At 39.4% G+C, this 22,234-nt stretch overlaps 1 protein-coding gene across 7 annotated transcripts in view; it reads left to right on the forward strand.

The window, feature by feature from the left end:
* Positions 1-22,234, forward strand: part of kdm2bb (lysine (K)-specific demethylase 2Bb) — a 231,775-nt gene that overhangs the window by 119,687 nt on the left and 89,854 nt on the right. The gene's annotated exons all lie outside the window — the stretch shown is intronic.

The raw sequence follows: 22,234 nt of genomic DNA on the forward strand, positions 1-22,234 counted from the left end.
CCCCGAATCTGGAGGACCAGTGGGCCACTTTTAGTTTGGTCTTTACTCTTTGACTTGTTTTGCATTGTTGACCCTACCAAGGGCCAAAGCATAAAGCCCCAACTCCAGCCAACGTAGCTCTCCGCGTCATTGCGGTATGCAAGCCTCCAAATCCTACAGTGAGGTTGTGATCCTCTTGGAGGTATTATTGTTCAATGCCCCTTTAATATCTTCGGTTTACAAAAGTGAGCAATTAACCTAATATGTTATATGCTGAAGTTATACCAGATTTAGTCGACTATGTATTCAGTTACTGAAAATATGATTAAATTAATTTCAAAGTTTGTTTCCAAATTATCAGAGAATTGAGCGCTTTTATTCTCCTGTGCCTATCCAGAACTTTAGGTGAAAATGCACCTGTTATCTCTCTTGTTAATAAAGGCTTTTAATGTTGTACTGATTTCAGCGCAGCAGATGTTTACAGTAGCCCTTGCAGAGTGGATAGTAATTTCATCTTGGATCAGCTACACAAGCTTCCAGCTGTAAATTATATTTTCCACTCCTGTTGCTCAAAACCAGTTTGAAGCTAGTGGCTAAAAATCACCACTGTCTTAGATAATGTTGTAACTTGGTATGATTTGGTGTCTACTACTTCAAGTTTTGCACAATATTAGTGTGAGATGTGATGGCCAACCGGAGCAGATAGCCACCTGGAATTCACCTGGACTGATGAAACCAATGAATGCCTGCTTGCATAAAGATAGGTGTTCACTGTCTCCATGGACTAATTCTTTGCAAAAAGTAACACAGCATCCTTTATAGGAACAAAACTAGAAAATGCCTGAAGTAAAGCAACCCTCTGAAGAGATAAACAGTCAAAACTTTTGGGCAGTGTCTCTTCACCAGAATGGAGTGCTTCTGACATTTCTGTTTCAGTCTTTGGAGTTTAGCATCATTAGTTTTTCTTCCAACTGTATATGGCAAGTTGACTTACTGATAATTTTCTGTGCTTTATTATTTATGTGTCGTTAAATATGTATGAAGTAGTGTTTTTGGAACATCAGCAAACAGTGGAGAAGGATAATACAGTCTCCAAATTTCAACCTTTTCAACTGTTGCACAGTCTGCCCTTAATGCTCTGATTTATTATTGCTTGTCAAAGTTCTTCATTTTACCATTGGCATTTCTTCTAAATAAACATTGTTTTAAAAAAAATGAATTCCATGTTAAGAGTCCATGCCAGAAGCTCCTTTCCATGGTCATCAACTTTGCCACAGTCTGATGACAAAATAGATTTTTTATATCTTTGACATTCTTTTTAACGTAAACTTCTACCACATACCCGTTGCAACATGGTAACTTTGCTCATTTCCACCCCTGCCTCATCTCACTGCTGCCGAATCCTCCATCCATGTTGCTCCTTAACTCAATATTTTTCCCATTGCTTTCCTGCCCAGCCTTGCATCTCCAAACCTGCCATACGCACCAACATTCATAGCTGTATTGCCTGCATCCTAACTTACACCAAGATTCATTCACCAATTGTCCCTGTGCTTACTAAGCTAAAATTATATTTGTTCTAGTCATACCTTGATTTTAAAATTATATTGCTTTCCTTGTCTAGGTCTGTAACCTGTTCTATTTATATTTCAAGTTCTCTTCAGTACTGATCTCAGACACATAGTTTTAAGCAGTCTGGTTGTGCTTTTAACTTTCTGCATCTTAAAACATTAGATTTCTTCCCTCTTCCCCCACCCCTCTTTAGATGACTCTTATTTTTTTTTACATTCAGTCTCTTAGATTCTAATATACTTATTTGAGTAACAGTAACTTTTTCAGAAGGGTAAGAGATTTTCTCTGTATATTTTCACTCTGTAGCTATCCGATCAAAACTATTGTTTGTGTGTAATTGACTACAGTGACTTTATAAAGTGATCCCCTTCCATCTAGCTGGAATGTAGATGAGGTTTCTTCTGAATTCTGCTCACTTCAGTTTCATATCTTGGTTCGCGGTACTCTGGTGACAAGACATGGGAAACACAAGATCAGAAACTATGGATGGCAGTAAAAACATATTTGAGGTGCTGATGGAAGATGTCAGTCATTGTAGTCATTTTTGTTCAGTGAGAAAAGTGTTCATGGCATATTTTGCAAATGGTTATTCTGTTTAGTAGGGGATATTTATAAGTATTGGGAGGGTGGTGATTTTTAATCAACAGATCACAACTTGGCTGGAATTGTGTCATGATTTCTGTCACAAACTGTTCCAAGTGAGGCACTTAATAACATCTGAAAAAGATAGCCCACAAAGTGCCATCTAACGTGATGAATTTTCCCCATTCAAAATGTTGCACCTAACTTAATTGCTCTATTGCTCTCCATTCATGAACGGTTAATTACTGCAGTGGAAAGTACCCAAAAAACATAATGGTGAAAAACATCTGTCAGGTTAGGAAATTCTGTGAATCTCCTTTTGGAACTGAAACATGACTAAAGATGAATTCTGGAAATTCGCAATGATCATGAGGTGGATCAAAAAGCATAATGTCTACTAGGCATTGATACTGGGTCTTCAAAAACTATCTGCTGTCTTTAGTTGATTATAAAAAGGAAGAAAGGACAGAGTTAGGTCTTCCAGGCAGCCCAGAGTACTTTACAAGCAGTGAAGGATTTTTGAAATGTATTCACTTTTTTTGAAATATGAACTTCCACATTTCAAAAGGTGCTCAGAGGAAACACATTTCTACTGATGTCTCCTTAGTTTTATGTGTTCTCAATTTTTACAGTCTGTCCCTTCAGTTCCTCAAACTTAACTACTGAAATTCTAGTTATTTACTTTTAGTCAGCATCGCCAGCAAAGCCACTTTCGGAATGTAGTAATGACCCTCCGCCTTGAACTACTGCAGTCATTCTGTTGTTGTGAGTGTGGATATGCTGTATTTAGACTTGGTTACAATAAAGGAGCAGTGATGGGGTTCCAAATCAGTCTGGTGGTACACTCTAGAAGGGAAACTGTAGGTGAAGATCTATGTGCATGCTGACTTTGACTAAGCCCATGTATACCTCTAGTGAATTTTTATTCATGTCTAGCCATCTCCTGGAATTTACGATTTAAACTGTTGATTTCTTGATTCACAGTGATAGTTAAGTTTTTTTTTCAGGGTCCTTAAATCTTGACATGTATTAAAACCAGTAATTGACATAATATTCTAGATGTACTGAGCAGTTGACTAAGCTGAACTGGGGACTTTGCACAAGGACCTACTTGGCCACAGTCTCTTAGTACTGGTTGTGAGTGCTTAGGTACTCATGACACCAGTGTTGCTTTCCATCGCACCAGACTTGCTTGCCATTTGCTGTGCCAGATAAATTCCATTATTTTAAATGTCCATGATATGCAGACACATTCCCCAAATGGATTTTCATGCCTTGAATGACAGTAAACCTAGAGTAACATGCACATAAAATGCTGGAGAAACTCAGCAGGTCAGGCAGCATCTATGGAGAGCTCTGTTTTACTCTGAATATCCAGCTTCTGCAGAGTATCCTGTGTTTCTGCAGGAAACCTGGTATTTTTCTTCATGTTAAGAATTTTTTAAAAATGAAAGGGCTTCTTTTGATCACTCTGAAATTGACTGTGGTCTTTGCAAAGGTTTCCCAACCTTTTTTTGCTATGGACCAATGCCATTAAGCCTGGGATCCATGGGCCTCAGATTGGGAACCCCTGCTTTATACAGAGGTTGTACCGTAATCAAGGTCCCTTTAATGAGATGGCTATCGACTTCTTATCAAACCCAGGAATGTGTTCTTGAGTGCAACAGGGCTTGGAGAAGAGATACAGTAGAATGTTGCTTGGGATAGAACAGTTCAATTATGAGGGGATGCTGGAGAAACTAGTAGTCTGCTCTCTTTGGAGTGGTGGAGGTTAAGAGGGGATGTGAATAAGAGGTAGACTACAGGAAACTTTTCCCATATCAGAGGTAAATAAAGCTATGGATGTTATAGGTTTAGCGTAGAAGAGACTTAGAGGGGAACGTGGGGGACTTCTTCACCCAGAAAGTGGTAAGTACCTGAAATGCACTGCTTGAGAGTGTGGTTGAAGGTGAGCTGCTGACATTATTTAAGAAGTGTCAAGTTGAGTACTTGAATCACTTTTTCTTGAAGAGCTATGGACCAAGTGCTTGGTAATGGGATTTATACAAAAGAGTGGGTGCAGGTCAGTATGAATGAGTTGGGCCGAACAGCCTGTTTCCATGCTGTATGTTTCTATGATTTTATGACTTGTATCATATATATTTTATGAAGTAGCATACTATGTTGTACCTAGCCAGAGACATTTTGAAAGTTCAGAAATGCAATCAGCCAAGGTAATCAATCAACCAATTAACTAAGTTCAAAACTTAAAGGTATTAAAGCTATATTTTGCAATTAGACTCAAGCTAATAGTATTTGGGGCTGACTACAAAGAAAACCAATTACAACACAGAGCTTGTGATCTTGATAGCACTGATCTCTTGTCATCTAATGTTGCTTAGGGTCAGAGATCATTCAACAGCAATAATGCTGGCAAGTAAACTGAGCTGCCAATCTGATCAAAGATTCTGCAATACAATTTTTACTGACAACATTTAAGCAGGCAGATGAGTATTAGGTACAAGATGAAATATAAGAGAGTGGAGGAGGGGAGTGAAGATCTCAGCAGAAATGTTATCTCTTTATTCCCCTCCATAGATTCTGCCTGACTTGGTGAGTTTTTCCAGCCTTTGGTTTGTGTTTCTCAAGATTTCCAGCATCTGCAGAATCTCTTGTTTATGTGACAAAACTAACCTTTAAAATCGAACATATTTGAAATGTGTGAGGGAATTGTTTATTAAATTAGATTTTTAAAACCAAAGAGATTTGTATGCAGTCAATATGGATCAGTATATAGTAAAACTGATATGCATCTTGTGTATCAAAACTTTGTCAATTTTGACATCTGATTGATGTAGAGAAGAAACTTCCCCGGTAACATATCCCTTCCTAGTTTAAGAGTTGCATTATGCTTGGGCTTGGCAACCTGCTTCCCTTGTTTCATAGAGCTATAGTCAAAGACTAGATGGGTTGAAGGGCCTGTTTATCTGCTGTAGTGCTCTGTGATGATCTCTTATTTTGCCTAGTCCCATAGACCCATACATGGATCATAGCCCTCCATACCCCAACTATCCAAATTTCTGCTAAGTGTTGAAATGAACCTGTATCCAACACTTCCACTGGCAGCTCATCCCACACTTGCACCACCCTCCTGAGCAAAGAGTTTTCCCCCTTAGGTTCCCCTTAAATATTTCACTTTTCACCCTTAACCCATGACCTCTAGCTTTAGTCCCAGCCAACCTCAATGGAAAAATGTTTTCTTGCATTTACCCTATCTATATATACCCCTACAACACACACAAAATGCTGGTGGAACACAGCAGGCCAGGCAGCATCTATAGTGAGAAGCACTGTCGATGTTTCGGGCTGAGACCCTTCGTCAGAACTAACTGAAAGGAAAGATAGTAAGAGATTTGAAAGTAGTGGGGGGAGGGGGGAATGCAAAATGATAGGAGAAGACCGGAGGGGGTGGGATGAAGCTAAGAGCTGGAAAGGTGATTGGTGAAAGTGATACAGAGCTGGAGAAGGGAAAGGATCATGGGACGGGAGGCCTCGGGAGAAAGAAAGGAGGAGAAGGGGAGCACCAGAGGGAGATGGAGAACAGGCAGAGTGATGGGCAGAGAGAGAGAAAAAAAAACAAAGAACTAAATATGTCAGGGATGGGGTAAGAAGGGGGAGTAGGGGCATTAACGGAAGTTAGAGAAGTCAACAACACCTTATATACCGGCTGGGTACCCTCCAACCTGATGGCATGAACATTGACTTCTCCAACTTCCGTTAATGCTCCTCCTCCCCTTCTTACCCCATCCCTGACATATTTAGTTTTGTTTTTTTTTTCTCTCTCTGCCCATCACTCTGCCTGTTCTCCACCTCCCTCTGGTGCTCCTGTCCTCTCCCTTTCTTTCTCCCAAGGCCTCCTGTCCCATGATCCTTTCCCTTCTCCAGCTCTGTATCACTTTTGCCAATCACCTTTCCAGCTCTTAGCTTCATCCCAGCCCCTCTGGTCTTCTATTATTTCGCATTTCTCCCTCCACCCACTACTTTCAAATCTCTTACTATCTTTCCTTTCAGTTAGTTCTGACGAAGGGTCTCGGCCCGAAACGTTGACAGTGATGCTGCCTGGCCTGCTGTGTTCCACAGCATTTTGTGTGTGTTGTTTGAATTTCCAGCATCTGCAGATTTCTTCGTGTTTGCTCTATATATACCCCTTGTAATTTTCTATAACTATTTAATCTCCCCTCATTCTCCTACACTTCAGGGAATAAAGTTCTAACCTATTAAGTTTTTTCTTTTCACTCAGATTCTCAAGTCCCAGCAAAATGCCTGTAAATTTTCTCTGTACGCAATCTTATGATTTTTCTTGTAGTTAGGTGATTGGAATTGTACACGATACTCCAAATCACACCTTATTAACATCTTATACAACCTCAGTGTAACATACATAAATTTAATTGAGGACATGAGCATGGCAGGTTTTTCTCTCTGAAGGAGCAGTCTGCAGGACATGATAGAGAAACATGATGGTCTTCTGACACTCAGATCAGCAAATCTGGCTTGTAAATTGAGTTAGGCCTCATCAAATGGCAACAAAGCATGATTTGATGTAATGTAAGAATCAGGTTCAATATCACTGGCATATGTTGTGAAATTTGTTAACTTTGCGGCCGTAGTACAATACATATAATATAGGAAAAAACAGATTACAGTAAGCTTTAAGTACATACTTTCCACAGTAAATCTGTAGACATTTGTGAGTGTTTTTGGTGATGTACCAAATCCCCTCAAACTCCTAATGAAGTATAGCCGCTGTCTTGCTTTCTTTATGGCTGTATTGATATGTTGAGGCAGGTTAGGTCCTCAGAAATGTTGACACCCATGAACATGAAATTGCTCACTCTCTCCACTTCTGATCCCTCTGAGGATTGGTTTGTGTTCCCTGGTCTTGCCCTTTCCGAAGTCCACAGTCAATTCTTTGCTTTTACTGACGTTGAATGCAAGGTCTTGCTGCGACACCACTCAACTAGCTGGTATATCTCACTCTTGTACATCCTCTTGTCACCATCTGAGATTCTGCCAACATTCAGCTTGGAGGATTAAGTGAATATGAATCAAAAATTATTTTCATGTATCTTTTGTTTAATGTTGCTGATTAATCAGTTATGATACCCAGAAGGCAGTTCTCAATGTGTGAAGCCATATGCTTCTTTCAAGCATGGAAAGATACACAAGCCTATAAGATGCATGGGTTTGTGGCTGATGTTGTACTACAATTCTATTTTTTCTGTAGGGTCCTGCAGATCCTTTGAATCACATTGTGTCCAAAAACATGCTGACCTCAGTACTGAAGATACTCAGTGATGATTTCCAACCCTCTAAGGTGGAGCATTTCAAAAAATTTAGTCCTCTTCTTAATGAAATTTCTTTTTTGTGAAGGAGACAGCATTCCCCTTGTCAGTCCCTCTCAAAATTGTGAATTTCTCATTTAGATCACACCTTACTCTTTGGAGCTAAATTATATCTAGTAGAAAGCTTTTTGCCAAATGATTATAAATGGGGTGAACCATCCAGACATGCAGCTATGTATTTGCTTTCATGCATGCATGCAGGAGTGAGATGTCTGGATAATCTTGTTCCAACTCAGTTCTGCTGCAGTACTTTATATTTTAACTGAGGCTGAGAACCCATCCCAGATAGAGCTGGCCTTAAATCTGGGGTTTTATTGGTTGGTATTGATGAAATTCATATATTTAAAAAAAACGTTTGGTTCTCTCCTTTTTAGGATATCCTCAAATACAAGAGAAACTATTGCACTCACAATCAATAAAATATAGCATATTTGAAAGAAACTCCTTACTTGATTTATAGCTGATTCTTGTCACTTATATCCATAGTTTTTTTTCTACTTTTGATTCATTGTAGGGGGTACAATGTGCTTTGTCCAGGAGATTGTTCAGCTGTATTTAAGATTCGAAGTGAGGATTCACAATTGGGCTTGATGCGGACCTTGCTTGATAGGTCACTGAACAATGTACATGATTGCTTCTCCTAGCCAGTTTTCTCCTTCCTAATCTAGTAACTAGTGGCCAATCAGCTTCTACTGTTCTCTTGCATAAAACAACTCAACTGATACATACAATAGAGTTCCAGTTGAGAATTTATGCTCTTTCAATCTGGCACCTCATGGGGGAGCCTATCATTTTAGGCAACACTGCAGTATAGACCCAGGATCAATCTAGGGTTTAAATAGGAATTTTTTTTAAAAATTGTGCATTTCACAATATTGTCTCTTTTATTTTGTTAAGCTGATTCAGTTTCTGAAGAGAATGCAGATTAACTTTTCAATGTTTCGTAAATTATTTAAGTAATTTAAAGTTGGGTACAGTTGTTGGATTCTTGAAGCATCCCAGATTGCTAGCCACTGAATTTCTTGAAAGAATAATTTGTAAAATAGCTATTGATTCTATACTGGAAACCTAAAAGTCAATCATCATTTGGTTCTATAATTTCTTATAATTACTATTACTTCATCAATGGTCAGCTACAGCTTAGTTGATTGCACTTTTATCTCTGAATCAGAAGTTTGTGATTTCAATTCCCACTCCAGATACTTAAACACAATAATCCAGCTTGCTGGTTTGAAGGCAGGCAGCATTGTCAAATGTGTTATCATTCAAATCAGTTTTAAGCCTCGCATGTGTCTGCTCTTTGGTGTGAATAGAAAAGATCTCATAGCATTATTTTTGAAGATCAGGACAATGGGTCTCTGGTGCTTTGTTCATGATTTTATCACTAAGTAAATTGCATAAGGTAAACAAATTTATTTGTAAGTGATTGTTGGGTGCAGTTTGATTGCTATGTTATCTATACTTCAAAAATTATTTCACTGTTACAAAACATTTTAGAATAACCTAAGACCATGAAAAGTTTAAAAACATCTGTGTTTCTACTTGACACTGATGTATGAGGCAATCAATACGGAAGGCTAAATGAAGATAGATGGACTGTGTAATTTTCCACCACTGATATCAGTAGTTTTGATGTAGCTTATGTACATAGAGATTTTTTTTCTCTTAAAACTGTTCTGCTGTTATCTAATGACTGAGAATTTGTTGAAAGATGTTGGGCAAAGTTGAGTTTAGACTGGAATGTAAAAATTCAGCTCCTTGGCTGTTCTTGACCGATGGCTATTGAGCCTCAAAGTAGGCAAGCTTTTACACACACTGTTGATGAGTTAAATGACAAATGAGTTGTTGAACTGAAGATCACATATTTCTTAAATGGAAGCCTTGAAGACTTGCATGATGAATTTGCAAGTTTAGTAGTGTAACCAACAAGGTTATTCTGGAAGAAAAAAAAGTGTTCCATGAAGCCACCTCAAAGACAGCCTGTGCACATTAGGGAAGATAGAGCAGAAAAAAATGTCTTGTTCTGAAAGAATTCACAGTGTAAACAGTGAAAACTTTGATTCATGTGTTGATGAATGGGTCTCAGCCTGGAATGTTGAACATCCCTTTGACTCCACTAATGCTGCTTGATCTGCTATGTTCCTGTAGCTGTCTGTTCTTTGCTCAAAGCTTAAACTTCTAGGATGTTCAGAATATGCAAACATCAACTAGGGAAGAGCAATCAATAATCATAAGAAGTTCTGCGATTAACCAGTTATTTATAAGAGACTGGTAAAGGGTGGACTAGCTAAACTAATTCCTATTCTAACCAAGTCTGAGGACTTAATTCTTTTGATCTTTGAATCTAAGCAGTACAGTTAAGCCATACGTTGAAAAATTATTTACTTTGACCGCTTCCTGTGTGACCTGGATTCATCCACATAGTTGCAGGCACTCATGCTTTTCCAACAGCAGCAATCACTGTGTAATTTAATTTGTAAAGGTTCAGCCCAGCCTGATCCAACCTGAGCACAGAGGTATACGTTTTGATACCTAACAGCCATCGCTCCATTGGTCTTGGACAGGTGGTATTTGCAGGCAACAAAACCTGTATTAATCTTGAACATGGTTCTCCAGTGAGCTCTGTATGCTAACTTCACACCTTTGTGAAACATTTGTGGTATAAAGCAATTGATCACTAACATTGCGATAACTATGTGATAAATTGGAATTAGTAGTCTACATATTTTTTAACAGTGTCAGAGAACATTATAATGAAATAAGACACTTTTTCACATTGAGCAAAGCTACTATGACCACCCCAATATTTTCTGTTACCATGGAAACAGTTTCTTAGGTTTATCCTTCACAATGTTAAGCTTCTTACTGTTTGCTCCATTAAACAGCCACTTGACAAAGTACATGCAGCAAAAAAGCTTTTAAGCAGCCATTTGATATAATAACTCAGGCAAAGAAGACATGTTTATATATTGCCTTTCTCTTCACTGTCAGGATGTCCCAAAGCACTTTAGATTCGATGTTGTACCGTAGGAAACCTAACAAAGTTTGTGTCACCATACTGCCACAGACAGCAATGTGATAATGACTGGATTGGCAAAAAGCATGTATGTGAGAAGGAGAGTGTGGAATGCTCAGGAATGTTGCTGAGGGTAAGGCAGAGAGAAAATCCCAAGGAGAGACAGAAGAATGGACACATAAAACTGGGGATGAAGAGGAAAACAGGCGACTGAAGCAGAAGGATGCTCAGTTACCTGGGCGACACAGTATTCTTTGGGACAGCATTTGGAAGGAAGTTGCCCATAATACAATGGTTGAATGTCCTAATTTGTAGTGGAAAGAAATAAAGCTGCTTGTTCCCAGTTAATAATTAGGTACTGAAGTTTAGTAAAAATATTTCAAAAAAGCTGTAAGAAAATTCCCAGCTATCAAAGGAAGAATTGTTCTAAATAAAATAGAGAACATCTCCCTTTGCAATTTAGATTTATTTAAATAATGCAGTGCCACTGAAGAGTCAAATGTATCAAATGAAGTATCATGCTGTGGATAGACTTTGAATATTCCCAGAAGCTGCTTTGGACATAAAACTGATACTGTCAGTACTTGCATTAGTCATTCTCTAAAATTTCATTATGCTTGCAACACACAGAATTCTGGAAGTCCTGATGAAGGGTCTTGGCCCGAAATGTCAACTCTTCATTTATTTCCATAGGTACTGTCTGACCTGCTGAGTTCCTCCAGCCTTTTGTGTGTGTTGCTTTGATTTCCAGCATCTGAAGTCTTTCTAGTGGTTTTGTTCTTTATATTTGCATTTATTTTCTCATTCAAACTATAAATTTTACACTGAAATTCTAAGATATGAACCTCTTGTTCTCTTGTTGCTGCCTTGTGCATTTCATAAGTAAAGACATTTCAAAGTTATTTTTCGGATTTTGGTAATCTTCGCTTGTTTTCTGTGTTGCTTTGTGTGCCTGTGCAGAATAAACTTAAATTAGCTACTTGGTTTAAGAACTTGCTGAGATTAAAATTCTTTTTCCTGTATTATTTTTGTACAAGTTTAGAATTTTGTATTCATCTGTTTCAGATTTTTGTATTGCTCTTTAATTTCACCTAGCCAAAATGCTGTCATGTTATAGGTTTAATGTACCTGCATGATTTCCTGAGTTAGCCCACACTGCCTTGCATATTTAGAGTGATTAGAAAGCACAACGAAAGGAGAGAAATGTACAATTGATGAATAGCTTAATTAGTGTCACTCTTGATTTGGAATCAGATTGTTCTGAGTCAGTACCTAACAATGAACTTTGAGGTTCTGATCCAAGCCATAATTTCACTGAAAAAGCTCACACCTTCTGAAGTGTTAAACTGAAATCCAACCACATACTGAGATGGGTCTAAATGGAAATGTTTTCTGGGGTGCACAGAGGGGTCTGGTAGTTCAGTAATTTACTGTGTGCCAGTTGGATGCCTCATTTGCTGAATGTCTTCAAAATAATTATTTGGTTAGTGGGTTCTTGTATTGTGTGGGGCATGATAAGGTGGTATTATAAATGTAGATATTGCCATTATGTTTTTAGAAAAGTAATCTATCAAAGTTGTTGCAGGACTGGCATCAAGCTGCTGAACATTGAAACAAGAATATCTAATACCATAATGTGAAAATGTTCTCTGCTTTGCTTCTCATAGTTCAGGCAATGGATCCACCCAACCAATGATGTCTGCTCCATTGCCACAAGCAGAACTTCCCATTTTAATTTCAATTCCTGTTCTGACATATCGGTCCATGGCCTCCTCTTTTGCCACGATGAGACCACCCTCAGGGTGGAGGAGCAACACCTTATATTCTGCCTGGGTAGCCTCCAACCTGATGGCATGAATATCAACTACCCCTTCCAGTAAATAAATCCCCTGCTTCCTCTCTTACCCACTCTGACCATTTACCTTTTCTCACCTGCCTATCACTTCCCCCTGGGTCCTCTCCTTCCCTTTCTCCTATTGTCCACTCACCTCTCCTATCAGATTCCCTCTTCTCCAGCCCTTGACCTTTCCCACCTCGCTGGCTTCTCCTATCACCTTCCAGCTAGCCTCCTTTCCTTTCCCCTACCTTATTATTCTGGTGTCTTCTCCCCTTCCTTCTCAGTCCTGATGAGGGTCTCGGCCCAAAACATTGACTGTCTATTCATTTCGATAGTTACTGTCTGACCTGCTGACTTCCTCTAGCATGTCATACGTGTTGCAAGGTTCTCTCAGCCTGTTTGAAGGGATTGGTTCATATAGTAATTGCAACCATCTCAGCAGTCAAAAACTACTCTTATTTGTATCCATCTCTAACAGTTTTAGATGAACAAGTGAAATTTAGTAGTGGTGATCTGTCAAGAGGTTAAGAAAAGCAAATACAATGGTGATAGTTGAAATACTGGTAGCACCTGTGAAGAAAGAAACAGTGCTAGTGTTTCAAATAGCCTTTTTTATTTTTTCAGATTTCCAGCATAAATGCTATTTTGAATTTAGATTAATGCATAAGAAAAATAAAGGCTTATGCCGTTGCTATGTGGAGTAATAGTGAGAACAGAGAAGCTTTTAGGAAGCAGAATTGAATGACTAGAGAGGGAGACAATTCATTATGAGAATGAGTTAGCAAGAAATAAAATATAACCACAAAAGAATCTGCAAATGCTGGAGGAATTCGGCACACACAAAATGGTCAGGCAGCATCTATGGACGTAAATAAACAGTCAACATTTCATGCTGAGACCTTTCATCGGGACAGGAAAGGAAGGAGTAAGAAGCCAGAATAAAAAAGTTGGAGGAGGGGAAGGAGTACAAGCTAGAAGATGATAGATAAAGCCGGGTGGGTGGGAGAGGTAGGGTGAGGTGATGGGTGGAAAAAGTAGAGGGCTAGAGAAGAAGGATTCTGATAGGAGAGGATAGTGAGCAATAGGATGTGAGAAAGGGAAGGAGAGGTGATAAGCTTATGAGGAGAAGAGGTAAGAGGAGGGCCAGAGTGGGGAATTGTAGCAGAGTGAAGAGGGAGGGGGAAAATTACCAGAAGTTGGGGAAATTGATGTTCATTCCATCAGGTTGGAGGTTACTCAGAATATGAGGTGTTGCTCCTCCAACCTGAAAGAGGCTTCATTGTGGTAATAGAGGAAGTTGTTGGATGGGCATGTCAGAAGAGGATTGGAATAAAAATGGTTGGTCACTTGGAAATCCAGCTTTTTGAGGAAGAGGCATAGGTGCATGACAAAGCAGTCCCCAGTCTACATCATGTCTTGCCAGTGTTAAGGAGGCTGCATTTGGAGCACCATGTACAGTAGGTGACCCCAACAGATTCACAGGTGAAGTGTTGCTTCACTTGGAATGATTGCAGCAGTGAATGGAGGTGAATGAGCAGGTATAGCATTTCTTCCACTTACAGCAATGAGTGCCAGGAGAGAGATGAGTGGGGAAGGACAAATGGGCAAGGGAATCACAGAAGGAGCGACCCCCTGCAGAAAACAGAGTAGGGTGGGGGTAAGATGTGTTTGGTGGTAGGGTCCCTGTTGAAAACGGTGGAAGTTGTGGAGAATAATGTTAGAGGGTCATTGGGTGGTAGGTGTGATCAAGAGGAACTCTATTTTTATTAAGGTGGTGAGAAGATGGTAAGGCAGATGTCTTGGAAATGGAGGAGATGTAGATGAGGGCAGCATCAGTGGTGGAGGAAGGCAAATCCCAGATGTGGCAATGACAAAGGAACTGAGAAAGAGCAAAAACATTTTCACAGGAGACAGTGTGGGAGAGGTATAGTCAAGATAGCCATGGGAATAGGTAGGTTTATAAAAGATATTGATAGACATCATGTCTCCAGAGATGGAGACAAATATCACCATCCAATTCACAGAAATCCCATCCTCACCATCAAACCCACAAATAGGGTACTGTTGTAGTCTGGCGGGCTGACCTCTACGTTGCTGAGGCAAAGTAGCAACTCTCAGGCATCTCCTCTCAGGACTATCAGGACATTATTATCAATCTCATCAACTCTGGCCATCTCCCATCCACTGCCACCAACCTCAAATGTAGTTTCCTTGCCCAGCACTACTAGTTTATATCTCCTACCTAAGATTCATTTAATTTGCACTGCTTGTTTCTACCTCCTACCCAAAACCTGACTGTCCAGGAAGGGCCATTGTTTCCACCTCACTAAACACATGGCTGCATGCCTCAACTGCACTTTATCTCCCCCCCCCCCCACCCCCTCTCCAGTTCAGCCCTTTTCCAACTGCATCCACAACACTTCACGTGCTCTTGATCTTCTCAAAAACTTAGTTTCCTGGCCCTGATTGCCTCATTTTATGGATGTGCAGTCCCTGTACATTTCTATCCCCTCATCAAGAAGACCTTAAAGCTCTCCATCACTTTCTCAACGACCAACTCGATCATTTCCCCACCACCACCACTCTCCTCTGTCTGGCAAAACTAGTCCTCACACTCAACAATTTCTTTTTTAACTCTTCCCACTGTCTCCAAACTCAAGGTGGAGTCACAGTCACCCACACGAGTCCCAGCTATACCTGCCTTTTCAATGGCTATGTGGAACAGTCCATGTTCCAAGCCTTCCCTGATAATGCTCCCAGCTCTTTCTGCGCTACATTGATGACTGCATCAGTGCTGATTCTGAGCTTGTCAATTTAATAAATTTTTCCTCCAAAGCTGAATTAAACACTGCCCTTAAATTAACTTGGTCGATTTCTGACACACCTCTCCCCTTTCTCAAGCTCTTTGTCTCTAATCCCTGGAGACAAATTGTCCACCGATATCTTTCATAAACCTACCAACTCTCATGGCTATTTTTGACTGTATCTCTCCTACCATCTGCTCTAAATAGGCAATTTCCCCCTTTTTCCAGTTCCTTTGCCGCTGCTGCATCTATCCCCAGAATGTCATTTTTTTCCCCCAGGGCATCAGTCATGTCCTCCTCCTTCAAAGAATGGGGTTTACCTTCCTCCACCACTGATGCTGCTGTACCTGCATCTCCTCCATTTCCTGGACATCTGCCTTCACCCCATTTTCCCTGCTGCCCTAAAAGGGATAGAGTTCCTCTTGTCCTCATCTACTACCCATGAGCCTCCACACCAATTACTTTGTTCTCCACAATTCCCATCATCTTCAATGGGATGCTAGCACGAGACACATCTTTACCTCCACACTACTCTCCATTTTCCACAGGGATTGCTCCTCTACTGCCACAGTGAGGCCACTCTCAGGTTGGAGGAGCAACACCTCATATTTCATCTGGGTAGCCTCCAACCTGATGGCATGAACATCAATTTCTCCGATTTGTGGTAATTTTCACTTTTCACCCTTGCCTCTGCTTCAATTTCTCACTCTGGCTCCCCTCTTTTCTCCTCACCTGCCTATCACCTCCCCCTGGTGCCTTTCTCCCATGGTCCACTCTCCTTTCAGATTCCTTTTCCAGCAGCCATTTACCCTTTCCACCTATCATCTCCCGGCTTGCACTCCTCTCCTCCTCCTCCTCTTTATTCTGGCTTCTTACCGCTTCCTTTCCAGTCCTGAAGGAGGGTCTTAGCATGAAACAATAACTGCTAATTCAGCTGCACAGATGCTGCCTGACCTGCTGAGTTCCTCCAGCTTTTTGTGTATGTTGCTCAAGAAATGACATATAATCTTTCAACAGCTATAACTATAAAAATTCAAATAATGACAGGAAAAATTAAAATTAGGAATAAAAAATGACTTCAATAATAAATAAACATTTTGCTCTGCCTTTAATGTGGAAGACTATAAATGTGGTGGAAATGAAGAAGAAACAAGGTTTGAATGACAGTATGAAACATGACATTACTAATGTCACCAAAAAGAAACAACTTCAGGAATTGAGACTGAAAAGCATACATACCTCTAGGGCATAACAGCCTGCAATTCAAGCTTCAGTGCTGACTGATATTTCAAAACACATATGAAAGTGCTTTGAAAATTATGAAAAATTTGGCTAAATAAATTAATTTTTAGGAAATTTAATGAACATAGTAAGTAAAGGGGAACCAGTCAAAACTGATTTTCAGTTAGTATTTCATAAGAAATTAGATGAAATTTTCATACAGATTAGGACCATGCATGATTTGGGGTTAAGAGAACTTGTTGCTAAAACAAAGCATTTTAAAAAAAAATTGGTCTACTTCTACCATTGGTGTGACTGAGAACCTGACCTGAGCATTCAGCTAATCATGGTCCATTCATAAAAATTCATAAAAGTACAAAAACGACACATCCAGCAGTACAAAGGTAAATTGAAACGTGGGTTGTGAGATTGACGGAGGAGGGTACAGACAGGTTATGCAAGTCAGCAAGAAGGTGGCAGGTGGGGTACAGTCTGACAAAATGTGAGGTGGAAAGATAATTAGGTGATTAATAAGAGTTGGTCTATAGCAAGATCTTGGTAAACTGATTTGTGATTTAGGACAGTAAGGTACAAAATTAGAGAAATCATGCTGTAAATTCTAGAGGTCTTTAGATAACAAGCTTAATCACTTGGAGTCGGTGAGGTACAGATTCACTGGATTGATTTCTCAGATGAGAGTATTAAACTGTGGGGAGTGCTTTAGCCATTGGGAATTAAGAGAATGAGAGATCAGCATTTTAGGATATACAAAATTCTCAGACAGATTGCCATGGAAAATTCCAAAGGGCCGTTTTCCAATCTGATGAGTTGAAAACTAACAAATATAGTCTGGCAACACACACAAAATGCTGGTGGAACACAGCAGGCCAGGCAGCATCTATAGGGAGAAGCACTGTTGACGTTTCGGGCCGAGACCCTTCGTCAGGACTATAGTCTGAGACTTCTAAATTGAGGAAAATAGTGTTTTCAGAGGGATGGTGAGAAGTCCATGGGTATTGTATCAATGGTTGTTGAAAGCTGAAATAAATAGATTTTTTTGGATGCAGAGATGGACTGGGACAATGGATGAGGTGTAAAATCAGCCATTAGCTTTTTTTTTGAATAATGGATGAGGCTTGAGAGACCATGTGGCCTAACCTTTTCCTGTCGAATGTTCATGTGCAACTTGAACAGCTTGGTTAAAGTAGCACCATGTATATTGTAAAGTATCTCAAGGTGATTACTGTACATATGTTTGGCAGAAAAATGAAATTGATATTGAACCACTGAGTGATCAGGAGATTGGTTGGTCACTGTGGTAACTTGTCAGATGTATCTTAAAAAGGAGAAGATCGAGGTGGAGGAATTGTTCATAAACACGGAAATGAAAGGTTACCAGAGACGGTGGGAAACAGAAACATAGAAAACCTACAGCACAGTACAGGCCCTTCGGCCCACAAAGCTGTGCCGAACATGTTCTTACCTTAGAAATAACCTAGGGTTACCCATAGCCCTGGAGTTTTCTGAGCTCCATGTATCTGTTAAAAGACCCTATTGTATCCGCCTTCACTACTGTCACCACCAGCCCATTGAACGCACTCACCACTTTCTGTGTAAAATAAACAAACAAACAAATAAATAAATTATCTTACCCCTGACATCTCCTCTGTACCTACTTCCAAACACCTTAAAACTGTGCCCTCTCGTGCTAGCTGTTTCAGCCCTGGGAGAAAGCCTCTGACTATCCACATGATCAATGCCTCTCATCATCTTATACACCTCTATCAGGTCACTTCTCATCCTCCGTGGCTCCAAGGAAAAAAGGCCAAATTCACTCACCCTATTCTCATAAGGCATGCTCCCCAATCCAGGCAACAGCCTTGTAAATCTTTTTTTTACTTTCTTTATCAATCTTTTTATTAATTAAAAAAGTACATATATATAAAAGCAAGAAGAGCAATTATCTCAATTATCTCAAATATCTATATGGATAAAAATTTATATAAAAGGTAAGGCATCCTTGTAAATCTTAATGGGAAAATAGATCTGAAATTATGGTCCAAGTAGCTATGAGTTTATGCTGGAAGGTCTCCTATGAAGTTGAGTGTTTGTGTATTGCTCACGTGATAAGTCTGGTGCAGTGTAATGTAAAATGAAGACCTATGAACACATCCATTTGTTAAGTTATTTAATAATAAAGATGATGAAACATAATACAGTAGGAATAATTTTATATACACAAAATCAAACATTTTTGGTTGATACGCACAAAATGCTGGAGGACCTCTGATAGGGTCAGGCAGAATAGTCAATGTTTCAGCCCGAGACTGGAAAGATAGGGGAAGAAGCCAGAATAAGAAGGTGAGGAGGGGAAGGAGTGTAAGTGTCAGGTGATCGCTGAAACCAGGTGAAGAGGAAGGTGGGTGGAGGTAGGAAGCTGGGAAGTGATGGCTGAAAAAGGTGAAGGGTTGAAGAAAAATAAATCTGATAAGATAGGAGATTGGACCATGGGGGACTTTTTTGGTTTGCATTTTCATCTAAACCAGATATCATATTATATAAACCAGTCTTGGTATTTTTTTGCTTTTTCTTGTTGCTGTGCACTTGTGTTTTTTCCCTCGTGCTCACATAGTATTTTGAGCTTGGCCTGAACTTTTCCAGGAGTGAAACGTGCCAAGACTCATAAAGATGTAATTAACCGGAGAGGGCACAGAAAGGATTCACAAGGACACTGCCTGATCTGTAGAGCTTGAATAGGCTGGAACTGTTGTCTCTGGTTTGAAGGAGGAGACTGAGGGGTAAAAGTCATGAAGAGTATAATTAGGATAGATGATCATCCATTTCCCCAGGTAGGAGAGTCTAAAACTAGAGGGCGTAGATTTAAGGTGAGAGGCAAAAGATGTGAAGTGAATCTGAGGGACAAATTTTTCACGCAGTGGGTTGTGGGTATATAGAAAGTTGTCAGGGAAATGAAAGAGGTGGGTACAGTTGACTGTTTAGAAGACTTTAGGGAGTAGACGGTATGGGCCAAACACAGACAAATTGGACAGGTTAGATTTGCATCTTGTTCAATATAGATGAGTTGGCCTAAGGGGCCTGTTACCGTGTTATATAACTCTATGACTATGACTCTAAACTGGTTTAGTAGGATTCATTTTTAGTTTGCATAATTTGCTGAACGAAGTTTGATTTATTGTCCATTGTACAATTGTGCTTCCTGTTCATAATTTCTCCCTGGCGGCCTCTACAGGAATATATTTTTGCCTTGGTCATTTGAAAGGACTTAGGCAGTAGAACAAAAAAAAACTGCTGGAGGACACCAACCAAGGCCCAACACCAGTCCTAATGCAGGGTCTCAACCTGAAATGCCAGCGCCTTGCTTCCACAATGGCCCGGCAGTCATTTCTGCATCTGCAGTGTCTGACTAGATGGTGGATTGGGCATGCCTATGATGCTGATTTTTCTCAAATTCACTCATGTAGAATGGCCATATTAGTAAAATTTAAACTGTTGATACGGTATATGAACCTCATAATCTCTTTAATATGATTTACCTTACTGCTAACTTGCTCGTACCTCATCAATTTACAGTAATTTAATTATCAGGGTAATATTGTCAAAGCCATACAGATATTTCAATAATGATAACAGGCATATATAGCAGAGCTGTGTTGATTAATATTTAAATTAAGATGAAAGGGCTTAGCAACCAAAGAGCAAAAGAAGACAGGGCTGTGGGGAAAATATTTCAGAGCATGGTGAGGAGGAAATGTGGACAAGCAAGTGGGACTAAAAGATTTTACCCCTATTGAATTACTGGTTCCAAAACAACATACATGCTTCACTTCTGATAGAAGTAGATACTCAAACTTGGTTAATTTGTTATGCACATTGTACATTGGTGTATGAGAGTGAAAGAGGAGGTTTGAAGTACAAGACATTAAGAGTCATTACTACTGACAATTTTTTGTGTAATCTTATGCCAAGCAAATGTGATGGTTTTGTTTCTCTTATGTTAATATTGCCGAGAGATGGAATTTCAAGATAAATAGATTGTGCCCTCGAAGTATAATTGGTTTGTTTAAAAAATGTTTATATGAATGATTTAGAGTACTGAAATTATGAATCAGGTGTATGCTTTTGACCCTGTATATTCAGTCTCTGACTGTGCACTTGCTTCTTTCAGACTCCTTGGAGCCATTTCTCTTTGTTGCTTAATGGCTTCTAGAAAAGAAGCATGTGACAAACACTGGATATGTAATGACATAGTTAACATTTTCTTCCCCATTGTATTTTGTAAATATAGTAATAGTCTGCATTTATCAGGCCAAAATTCTACTCATTTTACTATACAAAGAGGACATTGGTGTGGAACTTGAAAGGATGTACAAAGTTCATATTTATCCATGTATCTGCTTGATCTTTGAAATAAACACTCTTGAGGCTGATGCTTAACAACACGTGGTGGAAAAACAATTTAACACTTAAAATTTCACAAGATAACAATGTGTGGTTAGTAAGAGCATTCAGCGCAGCTAAGATAGTTCAACTGTCAGCTGTGGCATTTTTTAAAGTGCTGTATGTGGAGTTTTATACTTAATGTCTTTGTGTGAAGAAAGATCCAAACCTGCACCCTAAAAAGTAGCATCCTTTAGCCATCATGCATCTTATAATTCCATTATATTATTCATTTTGAACCCTGAACAGTTTTGTAAATGATTAAAATGTATGTCTGGTCTTGAGCCTTGTTGAGTCAGACTGTTGTAGGTTCATTTCCACCCTAGAGACTTAACACTAAAATCAGGGCCAGGAAGCTGCCGCACTGTTGGAAGTTTGTTTTTAGAATAGATGTTAAAGGACCTGATGAAGGGTCTCAGCCCAAAATATTAGTTCTTTATCCCTCTCCTTAGATGTGCCTGATCTGTTGAGTTCCTCCGGCCATTCTGTCATCTTGTATTTCCAGCACCTGCATAATCTCTGGTGTTTATGCTGAACTGGAGAGTACATCCAATTTAATGCCACTATTTTGATGAGCTGCAAAGTAGTCCTTAGAGTATCCTTGTCAATTTGTACATATTAATCTACATCACTACCTAGACAGATTACCTCATCATTATCATGTAGCTGTTTATGAGATCTTTCTGTGCAGTTTGGCAGATAGATTTCCTATGTTATAGTCATCATAGCACTTAAGTGTCTTCAATGACTGTAAAGTTCTTCGTGGCATCCTGAAGTTGTGATAAATATATATGAATAAATCTTCATCATCATTGTTTATCCACCCATTTTTTCAGGTACATTTCTATTCTTCAGATGTCAGGGTTAGTGTAATTTCTGTCTTGAGCACTGAATGCCCCTCAGTGATAGGAACTGGATGCTACATTGAAACCCAGCAGAATAAGTAATAGAATGTTATTACTGTCTCAATAATGTTCCACCATTTGGTTATGTAGTTTTCCATCATGTTGGTTGTCTCGATTGCTTTCTGCGTGAGCTCAACTTGTTCACCAAATCTTCTAATAATCCTCAGTTTCTTTCACATTTCATTCATCATTGATACATGTTTTCTCTACTATATGCTGCTTTGCGTACAGCAGTAATTTGATCTGTATAAAATTACCATTGGTCTGCTTATTTTTTAACCATGTTTACCAATATAGACATGGTTAAAAATATTGTATAATTTGCAAAACTTAGCACTTCACATTGGTGTTCTGAATTGTGGCTCTGTGTAAGTTAGAAATAAAAAAAATACTCCTAGCATGATTCTGAAAGCAGGCTAATAATATTTCTTCTGTTTCTCTTTCTTACTCCTTCTCCAGCACCATCGATAGGCATT

Source organism: Hemitrygon akajei, chromosome 14 (assembly GCF_048418815.1).
Source record: "Hemitrygon akajei chromosome 14, sHemAka1.3, whole genome shotgun sequence".
Taxonomy (NCBI): Eukaryota; Metazoa; Chordata; class Chondrichthyes; order Myliobatiformes; family Dasyatidae; genus Hemitrygon; species Hemitrygon akajei.